At 39.6% G+C, this 15,522-nt stretch overlaps 1 long non-coding RNA gene across 1 annotated transcript in view; it reads right to left on the bottom strand.

Moving 5' to 3' along the window:
- Positions 1-2,523: 2,523 nt before the first annotated feature.
- The window catches only part of LOC121014834 (uncharacterized), a 47,091-nt gene continuing 34,092 nt past the window's right edge, over positions 2,524-15,522 (bottom strand). The window contains exon 5 of the long non-coding RNA XR_005783454.1: positions 2,524-4,577. This is a non-coding gene — a long non-coding RNA (uncharacterized LOC121014834). The remainder of the gene's footprint in view (positions 4,578-15,522) is intronic.

Genomic DNA, 15,522 nt, shown 5'->3' with positions numbered 1-15,522 from the left:
AAAAAGGTGGGCAATCCAACATAAACATAGGTGAAATACTGAACAGGTACTTCTTGAAAAGAGATACTCATTGGGTCCATTTATTTATGAAATGGTAGACTTGGACATATATGCTTTATCTGTACATTATCACCCAGTTTCACTCACAAAAATGATAACCTACAATTTGCATAATATAAAGTTATTTTTAAATGAAGCGATTTTAACTTTGTAGGTTCCTAATGCAAAAAGTCCACATTACCATTATAATAGTTTCCTCTACAAACAATTGAAGAACCATGCCTAATAAAGTCTCAACTGATAAGTCAAAAGAATAAATATATGACTATAATTATCCAAAGTCAATCAAATACCACTTGAGCCTATATTTTATCTACAGAGCTTTAAAAATATTTGAATGTTTGTTGGAATTCATATAATAACTAAATATATAGAGTTTTAATTTAGGATCTTGGTATTTTCTGAGAAAATAATGGGGATGGTAAAATTAAATTCATGTGCAAAAAAAAAAAGGTTTTAAGATTACCAAATTCTATCCAGACAATTTTGTCATAAATTTGTATATTTAATCTGCTGTTTTAATCTGCTATTTGCTTTGCCACTGCTGGGTCTTTGCTCATGCATTTCCCTGTATGCCTGTGCCTACTACAATGCTAACCATATTTCATTGCCCAGCTAAAAATGTTGCCACTATGTCCTTTTCTCGTTTCTCATCTAGGAGTAATTCCTTCTGCTGCTGAGCTTCCATTGTACTCTTCAGACATTTAGTCCTTCTCATTCCACTTGGCAATGTAATTATTTACATACCTATTCTATCTTCCACACTAGATTATAAATCCTATCCAAGGTAGAGGCAAGGCACACTACCTGTTTGAATCCCCATAGTACTGATCTCACACAGGGACTTCAACTTTGAGATTCATTCGATAAATACTTAAAAACCTAAAGAAAATTTACTTACTTGATAAAATACATTTTAACCATCATTTTCTAGAAAATGAAAAGTGACCAAAAGAATGTAGGGAATAAGTAGGGCAAAAACAAACAAAAATTTCAACAACAACAAAAAATAAGCCTAGCAAAGTTGACAAAAGCAGTCAGGAATAAGGTATGATCAGGTGAAGGAAGTTCCTTTTGATGACACCTTTTCCTCCTATAGCTCTTCCTGTCTCTCCTGTGTTTCTGGTTTTCCTTGTTTGACTTCCATCTTTCACTCTGCCTTTGGCTAGTAGTACTGAATTCTGCTTTCCCAGCTCCTCACCGCCCCCCTGATTTAGGCTGGTGCCAGTCAGAGCTAAGTCAGACTATGACCATGGCCAATCTCCCAATAGCCATGCTTTCATTATTTGTTTCCCAGCCGTAAAGCTGGGTGTCACAATAGCTCTTTGAGTACCCATCCAGTATGTCATGAGACAAAAGACATTTCCTGGCTACCTTCAATGAGACAGACAGCCTTCTTTTATTTTGATAGCCATTTTACCGAAAAACGATTCTAGATCCCATATTACCACCTGATGAAAGTATCTAATATGCGGAAATCAGTTGATTGTTTACCAGTAAGAATGGTCTCTCTGAAATATAATTGAGTACCTTCAATAAGTTTTCTTACGGTTCTCACAATATATTAATACTTCTGTTCTCAGTACATATAGATAACTATGTTATTGGAGGTTTTACATGTCGAACTGGATAGATCACTGGTCTGCTGGAACAGAGATAAATAAATAACCCAACACCTGCTAGAGTGCCTGAGGCAAAGTATGATTAATGTGAGTGGATGATGATGTTTAAAGCAATATTTTCTTTTCCCTCAGTCTTGAGTGACTACACCATCCTAATGCTCTGGAGACAGCTGTTTTTCTCGTGGCAACAGCTGGAGCTGTAGTACCCTGTGGGTAGCATCAGCCCACTTCATGGACCCTGTGTTTCCCAGGAGAGTCTAGTTAGAGTCTCTCACTGCACACAAAGAACACATCAAAGGAAATGACAAGACAAAGAGAGTGAATAATTGAATGGAGCCATCCAAAATGTTTTAAGCCCATCCTCAGAAAAAAAAAAAAAAATTCATTCTTACCTAAACTATTTCATGTGCTGAAAAAGTACACATCTGATTAAAGCTGCATCCTCATTTGTACCATCATTACTATCATTATCAAAGACCTGAAATGAATAGCCTCAGTGGCAGGGCCAAGCGGTGGGCTCAGGGGACGCACACCCAGGCTTCTACCTGGCATTCCACATCTATGCTTGTGATTGCCCACTGGGCGTTTGTCTCAGGTCATCCCACCAGTAGAAATGGGAAAAACTTTAACTTAAAAGATCCAACACAGGGGCGCCTGGGTGGCGCAGTCGGTTAAGCGTCCAACTTCAGCCAGGTCACGATCTCGTGGTCCGTGAGTTCGAGCCCCGCGTCGGGCTCTGGGCTGATGGCTCAGAGCCTGGAGCCTGTTTCTGATTCTGTGTCTCCCTCTCTCTCTGCCCCTCCCCCGTTCATGCTCTGTCTCTCTCTGTCCCAAAAATAAATAAAAACGTTGAAAAAAAAAAAAAGATCCAACACAAGCTTTCTGTTTTCCTCTCCATAAGGCTTCTCTGTCTCCTGTCTCTTTCCTTTCTTTGTACTGGCACCAGCATTCTCCATGATACCCTCTGCAGGAACTTGGGGATGATTCCAGACCTCTCCATTGCCATCCCTCTCATTTACCAAGTTCTTTGATTATGTCAACTATATAGTTCTTCTTTATGCCCAGCTGCTTCCTCCTTAGTCAATTCTAATTGTATCTACTGGCCATATACATGGTCTTAACCCATTCAGCTTGCTATAAAAACAATACCATAGACTGAGTATCTTAAATAACAAACATGTATTTCTCACAATTCTGGAGGCTGGGAAGTCCAAGATCAAGGTACCAGCAGATTCTGTGTCCGATAAGTACCCACTTCCTGACATCTTCTTGTGTCCTCACATGACAGAAGGCGAGAGAGAACTCTCTGGGGTCTCTTTTATGAAGTTATTGATCCTATTCATGAGGCCTCCCACCTCATGACCTAATCAATTCCAAAAGTCCTACATCCTAAAAATATCACAATAGGAATTGGGTTTTTGTTTTAAGTAATCTCTAAACCCCAATGTGGGGCTCGAACTCATGACCCTGCGATCAAGAGTCACATGCTCTACCGACTGAGTCAGCCAGGTGCCCCATTGCAGATTAGGTTTTAGCATACATTCTACAACATACACTTCCTCCAAAACGTTCTCCACGCTTTACCCAAAAAATAATAGTAATTTTTGTTGCTAATCTGTACAAATCATCGTATAACGTCCTTTGGCCTTAGGATAAAATCCAAGCTTTTTAGCATAGTATGCAAAACCTTTAATCATCTGAGTCTAAGTATCATCTCCTGCTGATCTCCACTATTTTAAATTTTATGCTCTTTTGCTGCTGCACTACTTTCATTTCCCCAAATGGGTCAGATATGACATGTTCTAGTCCTTTGCACATGCTTTCTTTCTGCCTAAAATAGGATTCTCTTTCCCTTACACTTGCCTAAGGGATATCAACTTACCCCAGAGCCTATCACAAATGTCACACCTGTAATGACCATTTCCCGACACCTATGCCTTCAGCCGTGTCACATCCTGCCTTGCTACCTGTTACTTTGGCCATACTTCTATGGTTGCACTTTTCCCACTACACCTGGATCATGTGCCAGCCTCCTCATCTATATATTAAAGTGTTTACGAGAAGCCAGGGACCATGTCTCAGGTATTTATTGCTGGCACTTCGCATAGTCCCTGACATGTAATAGGTACAGAATAAATATTTTAAACTGAATGGGATTAGATTGAACTGAATTACAATCTGTTGCTAAGGGAATGCATGCAAATAAAAACATTCACATGCAAAGTGCCAAATGAGGGTTTAGAGTCACCCAAAAGAGAGAGCAGTTCTTCTGGGCTAGGAAGAGTTGGATGAGACACAGAGCATTCGATAATATGAGTATTGTATTTCGTGGACTCTTATGTTCATTTCAGTCTTCACAGAGATTGAGTAAATGTGGAAGTGACGAATTCAAAAGTACTGTGATAGTATCAATAGGCCCCTCTTCTGGTTTACAATGTGTTCCTTAAATCCCTTAGACAGTCAAACAGTCGTGGTGTCTGGGTATGCTTCTGCAGGAAGGAATGGAGTGAGTCCATTCGCACAAAGGTGGAAAACTAGAAATGCTACTCACATTAATTTTTCTTCTATTGTGATAACCACTGTCCCTTCGCTACCATGGAACATACTTTTACATGAATAAACAAAGCAATTAATATCTCAGTTTGAAGTACTTCCCTTTAGATTACTTTGCCAATATCCAGAGTTAATCTAAGGAAAATAAGTGGCTATTCGTCTTTGGTAGACCTTTAAGACCATTAAGGTCTACCAAAGTAACTCCTGCCAGCCTGTAAGATGGTGCCCACTTCTGTCCATATAGCACTGAGACACACATTTTGGCACTTTTGGAAAAACACTTTGTCTTTTTTTTCCAGCCTTCAAGTTTTCAGTAATACTGAGTTCCAATTTTAGTGAATCCTGTTGGAAAATAAAGAATTTTAAATGGCAAAAGAAAAAAAGAATATTTACATCTCTGATTTATTTTTCAACCAGAGAGCTACATACTAGATGGCCTCATGGAAAGTTTGATACCTGTCATCCCTTAATCATGGTTCATTAAGGCATTACCTCTCTTTAAACCTAGGTCACCCTTACGCTAAACGAAAATGTCACAGGCCAGGAGACTGCTTCCAGAAATCCCAGGAAACTGGGGGTTCTGAACACCTCACACATCTGAAAAGGCAGATCAACTGCCCTTTCTACCTCTGACAGATCTAGTCTTTTGAGTGGGGGAGAGACAGAGAGAGTCCCAAGCAGACTCTGTGCTGTCAGCACAGAGCCCAAGGCAAGGCTTGATCTCACCAACCCTGAGATCATGACCTGAGCCAAAATCAAGAGTCAGACACTTAATGGACTGAGCCACCCAGCTGTCCCCAGATCTAGTCTTGATACTTGCCCAAAGGGAGCATACTAGTTCCTGGAATACTAGCAGGGAGAAAAAGGCTGTCTTTCTTGGTCACATAATTACTCACTAGTTGACTAGGGCCATAATGGCCAAATCACTTCAATCCTATTGAGCAAACAAGCATGTGGCTGCCTGAGTAAAGGTTCCCAACTGGTTTCTTCCCCAAATGCAGGGTTATGCCCACTGTGGCCAGTAGAGAAGGTAGGAGGATGTGATCATTTTGTGAGGAGGGAACGTTACCTCTGATCTTAACAAATGCCACAACTCAAGCACTTACAACGAAGCCAACTCCAGACCCTCATCCTTAGGGGATTCATCCTTTCAGGAGAAGATAATACAGACTTGACCGTGCCCCCTTCTTTGTCCCCTGGGATCCCTAGGTCAGGACCGTCCTGGTAAAAGATCCCATGCCATCTTGACTGAAGCTCAGACTTTCCTCTCAGAAAGAACTTCTCTCACACAGAACTCTGTTCGAAAGCCTGAAATGTTCGTTCTTTTGTGAGCCCTAGTGATTAAATTCTGCAAAAGAAAGGTGTTATAGGAATGCCAGTGTCTGTTGCATGAAGGGGGGAGTTGTACGAAGGTCAAATGAATAGCAGTCACAGGCTGTGTGGACAGTTTTATTAGGGATATTTCCTCCTCTCTGAGAACCACATTGCGTCATTCCAAAAAGCTCCCAGTGTGACTCGGCCTGAGAAGCCCTTTCCTTTTCTGCCAGGTAATTTTATTCTTGCTGATCTCACCTGAGGGGACTGAGTCTTCTTACTGCTGTCGGCACCTACAGTGACCCTGCTTAGTAATTATTTATTCAATGGGTACGGGAGCAGTGCTTTTTCATTTCTGTCTGGACTGAGCAAGATGATGGAGACAGGAAATGGTCACCATCCTGCACCCAAACAGATTCCACTGTTCTAGTCTTGCTCAGACTAGATCCAAAACAAACTCAATGGAAGGACACAGAGTGTTCTAGTCAACGCCCAAGTATATCTCTAAAGAGTATATACAATTTATATAGTATTAATGCATGTGTGTATTAATTTATATGCATATATAGTCATGTTAGTTCAGGCTGCTGAAGGAAAATACCATAGTCTGAATGGCTGATAAACAACACAAATTTATTTCTCACTGGTCTGAGCCTGGAAGTCTGAAGTCAGGATGCTTGCATGTTCAGGAGACCTTCTTCTGGATTGCAGATAGTTGCCCTTCATTATATTCTTACATGGTAGATAGACAATGAGGCAGAGAGCTCTATGGCGTCTTTTTTATAGGGGCACCAAAATCCCTTTCATGAGGGCTCCACCCTCATGACTTCATTACCTCCCAAGGCCCCACCTGCTAATACCATCGCCTTTGCGGTTAAGGTTTCAACACATGAATACTGGGGAAACACAACAAGCCTGTAACAATAAGTATTTATGATTTCTAGCTAAAGAAGCTGTATTTAGCTTCTTGATCCCCTTGTCGTGCATATTGGAAGAGGGTCATACAGAGTTAAGCTTTCAGAATGTAGGCCCAAAGAAGGGTGTTTATAAATCCTCCTCCTCTGCATCAGGACACTTTCTCCCTCACCCTGTGCAGGGGTCTGTTTTATGGGGTTCAGAGTTCTCTTTTGTGCGTTCCAAACCCAGTTCAAGTTCCACTGAAGCAGGGCTGGTGAGTTTAACTCATTAGCCTCCCAGGGAGACAGTGCTCCTCAGCAAGGCCAGTGATATATTTTCTCAGAGACCACACAGTGTGGTCTCACCTGAGGCAAGTCTGTCCCTCCTGCTAGCATGACTCCAGCTCCTTCAAAACAACAGTTACAATCATTTTGTTTTAAGGTGCATGCATTCTTTTCTGGGCCTGTCTTACATTGATAGATCCGCCAAATTGTTGTCAACGGCTTTTTCCTTAACATCAGGATTAAAAATATGATCTTAGGGGCGCCTGGGTGGCTCAGTCGGTTGAGCGTCCGACTTCGGCTCGGTTCATGATCTCACAGTCTGTGAGTTCGAGCCCCGCGTCGGGCTCTGTGCTGATAGCTCGGAGCCCACGGCCTGTTTCGGATTCTGTGTCTCCCTCTCTCTGACCCTCCCCCATTCATGCTGTGTCTCTGTCTCAAAAATAAATAAAAAACGTTAAACAAAATTTAAAAAAAATATGATCTTAGATTATTTATTTATGCACTTATTTATTTATTTTGAAAGAGGGGAAGAGAGACAAAGAGATGGAGAAAGAATCTCAAGCAGGCTTCATGCTCTCAGTGTAGAGCCTGACATACTGCTCAATCCCTGAACTGTGAGATCATGACCTGAGCTGAAATCAAGTGTTGGATGCTTAACCAAATGAGCCACACAGGTGCCCCTAGATTATTTTTTATTCCAGTATGGCTCGCCTACGTTCCCACACCATCCCCAATGGAACAGGAGTGTCTAGATTATACCTCCATGTCACTTTAGTATAAAAATATATTTTTAAAAATTTCTATTCGTATGTCTAAGGAATATATGCAGTGAGTCCATTTGAGATTGCATGCATGAGTCATGTAACAAATACAATTTTCATCTTTTCTTTAAGTTCATTTATTTACTTAGAGTGGGGGAGGGGCAGAGAGAGGGGAGAGAGAGAATCCCAAGCAGGTTCCACACTCTCAACACAGAGGCCGATGCAGTTCTCTAGATCATGACCTAAGCCAAAATCAAGAGTTGGCACGTAGGAGTGGGTGTTCTAGCTATGACTCCTACTGGACATGGAATGTTGGATTCCTAAGGTCCTGGACCTATGGACAAGCTAATTTAAAAAGGTCAAAGTAGAGTCTCTATAAGGCGGGGTGTATCCAGTTCCCAATGGGAGTGGTGGTCTGCCGATCAGGAAATCAGGGAAATTATTGTCATTTAATCAGAGAACTTAACTCTCATGTGATTATCATGGGATTAAGAGTGTAATCTAATAGGAGAGAATGTGTAAGGATTATTTCCCTTGGAGGAAAAACTGCATGGTAAGAAAGGGTTATTTACTTACTCATCAGAATACAGACCACTACCTTGGTAAGAAAATGGTCCTTTTGCAAAGTGCTCTATGAACACTTTATCATCTGTAAAGTATGCAGTATCAGTTTGAGGAGCTAAGGGCATGAGTTTTATTTTTTCCAAGTTAAAAAAGAATAGGTCCTTCAAAGTTGAACATTTTGAATTACAAATATAAAACAGAACTCATGGTTGTTAAAGTTGACCTTAGTATTATAGGGAGTAATATTGCTTTACCACAGAATCTGGACAAAATGTATTCTCTCTCAGAAATACTCCATGAAATTCTACAGCTGCTCAATGGCCCAACTTCACCTTTTATTTTCAGATATTTATTGTTAGAGTCTTTCATAATTCATAATTTCTTTCTTTTATTAAAGAGCAAAAAAATACACAAGTAAATGAAAAGTTATGTTAGAGCTTTAGAAACTGCTGTCTTAACTCTTCATAACTCTTTTATAATATATATATATAACATATATGTTATTTATATATATATATATGTGTATATATATATATATATATATATATATATATATAAAACTCTTTTATAAACGTGCACTGAATATTTCCAATGTTTGTGGTCTAGGTCAGGATGGAGACCATGGGGTGAAGGGTCCAAGAGGAAGCAAACAGGAGTGAGACACTAGTCCTGCTTGCAAGGGTCTTGCAACATCATGAAGAGAATTAGAGGAGAACACAAAGAATTAAAATATGAAGAAGAATGTCATTTTTACTGTGAGGAAAGTGCACATGAAATTCTATGCAGGTTTAGAGAATAGGTCCTTCATGTCCAAATAGTGACATTTAAAAAGACAGTACAGGTTATCACATTTGAAATAGATCTCAGAAACCTTCCTGGGATATGTTGGAAAGTGTAGATCCATGGAATGGTGTGAAAAAAAAGATGTTTAGGGAGGAAAGTACAGGGTAATTCCATAGGCCATCAAAGGCTCCACAAAGTCATGCCATGAATTCTATATGTTATCCTCTGTTGGTAGAATCCTGAGCTTTTATCAAATTCTCATAAGGCGTCAAGGGGCACCTAGGTGCCTCAGTCAGTTAAGCATCCAACTCTTTATTTGAGCTCAGGTCATGACCTCACAGTTGTGAGATTGAGCCCCATATCAAGCTCCATGCTGAGCCTGCCTGGGATTCTTTCTCTCCCCCCCACCCCCCCGCCTACTGCCCCTTCCCCACATTCTCTCTCTCTCTCTCTCTCTCTCTCTCTCTCTCTCTCTTTCTCTCAAAAAAACATCTCATAAGGGGTCCATATCCTAAAAATGTCTAGGATCCTTCTGGTATAGATCATGTTCTGGGAATAGCAGGAAATTTGAGGCATTTAATAAGCACTGTACAGTAAGCCAAAATAAACAGGTTCAACTCCTTTATTTTTAAATCAAAGAAATGGGACTCTGAGGGCTGATGGATCTCGATCATATCAATGGGCTTTCTACTGGGGGTAAGGCTAATGTCTAGGAAGCCATTCTTAAAAATATGTGACAAATTTATTCTGCTTGAATAGTATTACTGTTAGCCTCTGTACTAGGCATTAGGAGTCATTAAATTGTTTTTGGACAAATAGTATATATAGAAGATGTGTCTGGCAGAACTGTTAGTTGTATTGCAGAGGGCAGACTCTAGACTTCAGAAAGCCAATTGGAAATTTATTGTAGTATCTGAAATCAGAACTAAAAATGGTCTAAATTAGAGTGGTGGTAGTAGGAGTGAAAATAAGGTAAAGATACAAAAAGCTTATGTAGCAATATTTTCTAGACACGTCTCCTGAGGAAAGGGAAATAAAAGCAAAGATAAGTAAATTAGCAGGACTACATCAAAATAAAAAGCTTTTGCACAGCAAAGGAAACAATAACAAAACTAAAAGGCAACCTACTGAATGGGAGAAGACATTGCAAATGGTATGTCCAATAAAGGGTTGGTATCCAAAATATATAGAAAACGTATACAACTAACAACCAAAAAACAATCCAATTAAAAAAAAATGGGCAGAAGACATGAACAGACATTTCTCCAGAGAAGACACCCAGATGGCCAACAGATACATGAAAAGATGCTCAACATCACTCATCATCAGGGAAATGCAAATTGAAATCATGATGAGATTTCACCTCATACATGTCAGAATGTCTAAAACCAAAAACACAAGAAACAAGTGTTGGTGAGGATATGGAGAAAGGGGAACGCTCTTACACTGTTGGTGGGAATGCAAATTGCTGCAGCCACTAGAAAACAGTACGGAGGTTCCTCAAAAAGTTAAAAATAAAACTACCCTATGATCCATGAATTGTGATACTGAGTATTTATCCCCAAATATAAAAACACTAATTCAAAGAGATACATTCACCCCAATGTTTATTGCAGCATTATTTACGATAGCCAAAGTACGGAAGCAGTCCAAGTGTTCATGGATAGATAAAAAGATAAGATGTGATATATACATACAATGGAATATCACTCAGCCATAAAAAAAGAATGAAATCTTGCCATTTGCAACAACATGGATGGAGCTAGGAGTATGATGTTAAGTGAAATAGGTTAGAGAAAGACAAATACCATATGATCTCACTCATATGTGGAATTTAAGAGACGAAACAAACGAGCAAAGGAAATAAAAAGAGAGACAGAAATCAAGAACAGTTCTAAATTATAGAGAACAAACTGATGGTTACCAGAGTGAAGGTGGGTGGGGAGGAAAGGAGAAATTAAGTGATTACCTTGATGAAAAAAAATTAACTGATTAAAAAAAAGAATTGTAATAATTCACCTAATATGAAAAAGCTAATAAATGACTGAGTTGGGACTTGAAAAAATAAAAGAGGATAAACTTTAATAGGAATAAATGTAAAGCCTTGTTTTTAAATGTGTTTTTAATGTTTATTTTTTGAGAGAGAGAGAGAGCAGGGGAGGGGCAGAGGGAGAGGGAGAAAGAAGTCCTAAGCAGGCTCTGCTCCGTCAGTGCAGAGCCTGACTCAGGGCTTGAACTCACAAACTGTGAGATCATGACCTGAGCCAAAACCAACAGTCGGTCGCTTAACAGACTGAGCCACCCAGGAGCCCCAAAGCCTTGTTTTTAGAGGCATAAAAACTAACCTCTCAAAAATGTCAAATGACATTTAGCTAGTATTTATAAGTTTGTAGAGAACATGATCCATTTGTAATTCCTAAATTGGCGTTAAAAAAAAAAAGATTCAAAAAGCTTAACATGAAACTCACGGAGTTCAGAATGGAATAGCCATAAACAAGGAAGACTTCACTCTTGTAAACTGGGAGATACTGCTGAAATATGTAACACACAGGGAGAGCTGTTTCAGGAGAAAGGTGATATCTGGTGTGGGACATAAATGGTTCTATTAGCCAACAAATTATGCCAACCTCCCAACAACGTGTATGGTTCCACAAGTTAGTCTTCAGAAGAGAATTGGCATCAACCCTGTGACAATTTCATGGTCAGAGCTGACATCCGTTTCAGCTGACATTCCTAGTGGGGTACACACACCATGTGAAAGTAACAAAAATACATTTAACTGAGTTTATCTTACAGCCATTGTACAGAAAGATATAGGAGAAATCAGAATAATTTTACCCTGCCCATAGGTTTATGAATATTTATTACCATAGCTGCATCAATCTGTATAGCCTATAAAGACCATGCTAGTGACTCAATGTAATGAGTATTTAGGGAGCTCCTATGATATACCAGTGACTGTCACAGATATTTTTAAAAGTAGGGGGTGTATGCAAAAAAAGAAAGATTAGTCCTGAACCTTAAATACTGGTACTTTTTTAGTTACGGTTGTCGGAAATAAATACAATCACTGATTTCCCATGGACACCACAATGTTTATCTAAACATAAAATGCTAAAAGCCTTGTCAAATATGCATATCCCTTTTGCCCTCCCCTTGAAACTAGTTTTAACTCTGTTGGAAGTGGGGGCTGGTAGGGATTAGCTAAGAAATCCGAAACAAACCCTGTCACTAGAGGATAAGAAGAAACACACCCTCAGCTTTGCAGTTGTTCTTGATGAAGCTCATGGCTCCTGTTGACTGCCAATGTCAAAAATCAAGTTTCAGCCTATGGGTGTGTGTGTGTGTGTGTGTGTGTGTGTGTGTGTGTGTGTGTATTCTGAGTTGTGGCAGTAATCAGTGTGACCTGCTATAGCGTCTGATTATTCCTAGGTCTGTGTCTGTGCAAACCCGTACGACTTGACAAGTTCACTCCACCTTAAACTCTAATTTCTGCGCCACATGAAAGGCCTACTTCCTCACTGTTCTTGAATTTCTACTTTAAGTTGTCTCCCTGTTCACTCAAACTTTCTCACCTTCCTATGCTGGTGGCTATAAAAGTTGTACTTTTCTTTCCATTTGATTTTTGTAAAGTCAGAGTGAAACTAAATGACTCAAAATGAAAAGATAAAACCGGGTTGAGTGCCAGTTGCTGAGAACTCTCCTGCCACCATGCCTTTGTCCTCCTTCAAGACGCTGGTTTCTCTGAAGAAGTTCCTGTGTGTGTCAGAAACCCTGGAGCTCTGGACCAGCAGCCGGTATATATCATAATTACTTTAGAGTTGTAGTATTCTGAGAGCATCAAGAAATAATGAGATTTGCCTGAAAAATTATTATTAGTGCCATCTTAAAGGCTTAGATCAAAGTCTGCCTGTCCTTATTCTAAAGTGTTAAGTACGTTAATGGTGTGGCCCACTATCAGAATAGAATCCTCTGCCTGTGAATGTGAATAGCACAGAAGTAGATTGCTGGAAGTGAGAACATGTGAACCGTGAATATATGCAATGGCATTATGGGCAAATGGAGTTGGTTGGGGAGCAGGAACAGCCACTCCCTGATGGTTGAACTGAGACTAGAAGGGCATGTCTCAGGGGACTAAATGAGCTACAGAAGTAAATCATACCTGAAACTCTGTAGATCAATACCTTTATTTCAGCACCCCATCTTCATGAGATTTTTTTTCCAGTAGAGCTATGGATGATTAAAGCTTTCCTTCATATGGGGCCTATGGGGAAGCAGCTTTGCCCATCTGAAGATGGTGGAATATAATTACTAAAAAAGTTAGTGCTCTGAAGTGAGAAGGTTTGTATTTGAATCGAACTTCTCTTGTTGTCACTTGCTCCTCGTGTGACCTGAAGCATTACATAACCTGTGTAAGCCATTGTTCTCATCTATAAAATGAGGATAACAATTAGCCTTACTTTATAAAGTATTTGTGATGGTTAAATGAGGTAATACGTATTAATTGCTTGACGGAGAGCCTGGCTCTTAGCAAGCCCTCAGTTAACAAGCACTATTATTATTGTGTATCCTAAGTTTCTTGTAGAGCGTTCAGCTATTTCTCTGTAAATTGTTTCCCCTGGTGACTTGGCTCAATAACCCCCGACACATGGATGAATCTTTCTTCTCTAAGAGTCTGCTTCTGTACCTTGATCCAACAGTCTTATGGCACTCCATTTATACCTACCTGAATCCTGCTACCATGACTGTGTAACAAGTAAATCATGATGAAGTCATTGGCTCACCTTTTTTCACTATTTCTGAGAGATGTCTATGGCAATCTCAGGGCAACATCTCTTTCTGTATTTTGTCCAACACCACCTTCTCAAGAATGGATATGTCTACATGCTTTCCCATGCCAATAGGAATGATTCTATTCTGTATCACAAGCCCCCTGCTTTATTGAGTTGAAACAAACTAAGAAAATGCAATTAGACTTTAAGAAGTATAATTGCAAAAGGAAATCTACAAAGACAGGGTGTTAGCACATATTTAAGTTTTTAATTTAAGAGCGTAATTTGCTATTTAGACTTACAGGAGAAAAAAATCCTATTTTAATGATTCTTACTTTTAAAAACGGGTTTATTCAAATCAATTTCTAAGTCCCAAGAGGTGAATCATTACCCCAAAAGTTGGATGATGGAAAAAAGTTTTTTAATCTGTTTATACATATGGATTTCACCCTAAGAAACCATGTGTATGTAAATATTACATAAGGTAGTTAATTGGTTATAGAAGATGTTTAGATGAAGTGCTGTGGGAGCTCTGAAGAGAAAAAATAAATTTTCTAATACTGAATCAGGGTCAGCTTCAGAGAGAGAGGATGAGCTGAGATTTAAAAGATTTGGATGTGTGGTCATGGCTCACCTATTTGTTGAATAGATTGTAGAAGTGAAGTATATACAGTCAATTGGTTTATCTACAGTTAACTGTTAAGCTCCCTTCCATACTATCATTTAATATCAATTTTATCTTCATCTCTCTACTCCAAATATTTCTTTTTTTTTAATTTTTTAATGTTTATTTATTTTTGAATGAGAGAGACAGAGGACGAGTGGGGGAGGGGAGGGAGAGAGAGGGAGACACAGAATCCGAAGCAGACTCCAGGCTCTGAGCTGTCAGCACAGAGCCTGACGCGGGACTCGAACTCATGAACCACAAGATCATAACCTGAGCTGAAGTCGGACACTTAACCGACTGAGCCACCCCGGTGCCCCTACTCCAAATATTTCTAAATCAACTTATGATAGCCTGGATTTTTGCCTTGGTTGCTTTATAACAAATGTCAGCAAACTTTTTCTCTAAATAGCAAGATAACAAATATTTTAGGCTTTGCAGGCCATACAGCATGTGTTGCAAGTCCTCACCTCTGCTGTTGTAGGTGAAAGTAGCCATAGACAACATGGAAAGGACATGCATGGTTGTGTCCAGAAAGGTGGAAAGCTGGATTTGGCCTACAGGGGAGCAGCAGTTTGCCAATCCCTGGTCTACAACATAAGCTCATTGATATATCAGTATGAAGGCAATATTCCTATTATCTGATATTCATAGGAATAGTACTATAACAAATAGGGGTTTGGCATTCCTACTACACCAAATACCCAGCTATCAAGAGCAGCAAAGGATCTGGGATTTCACTTGGAAGTGAATAAATTAGCCTGACACAGTTTCAAAGATGCTGGCATAAGATACAAGATTCCTGGTTCAGAAACAAAGGAAAATTTACTACTCATGGTAATAGCAGAGTCAGAACATCAACATTTCTTGTGCTGGTTCCCAGATTCCTAATCTCCATAAGGCAACACAAAAAAAGCCAGGTAAGAACTGCACACATAATGCATTGCTTTATAGGGGAAAAAAAACCCTGAGTTTAGAGAACATGAATCTTTTATAATGGGCAATAAGCCTGCCTGACATTTGCCCCAGTGAGAGACATTAACTTTATTATACTAGACAGTAAGTACGCCTGCCCTTTGCTCTGGAGAGAGATATCATCTGTATTTTCCAAGTCTTTTCACCATACAAACATCCTTAATAGATAATCCAGAACAAAAGTAGATAGTGCCTCTATTTGTAAGATGTGCAAAAATGCCAGAGACTGTGACAGAATTGTCTACTAACCCCAGCCTCCCAAACCATCCCATT

Source organism: Herpailurus yagouaroundi, unplaced genomic scaffold (genome assembly GCF_014898765.1).
Source record: "Herpailurus yagouaroundi ecotype Mexico unplaced genomic scaffold, PumYag 203, whole genome shotgun sequence".
Taxonomy (NCBI): domain Eukaryota; kingdom Metazoa; phylum Chordata; class Mammalia; order Carnivora; family Felidae; genus Herpailurus; species Herpailurus yagouaroundi.
The sequence above is the reverse complement of the archived record's forward strand: the minus strand, read 5'-3'. Positions and strand labels throughout refer to the sequence as shown.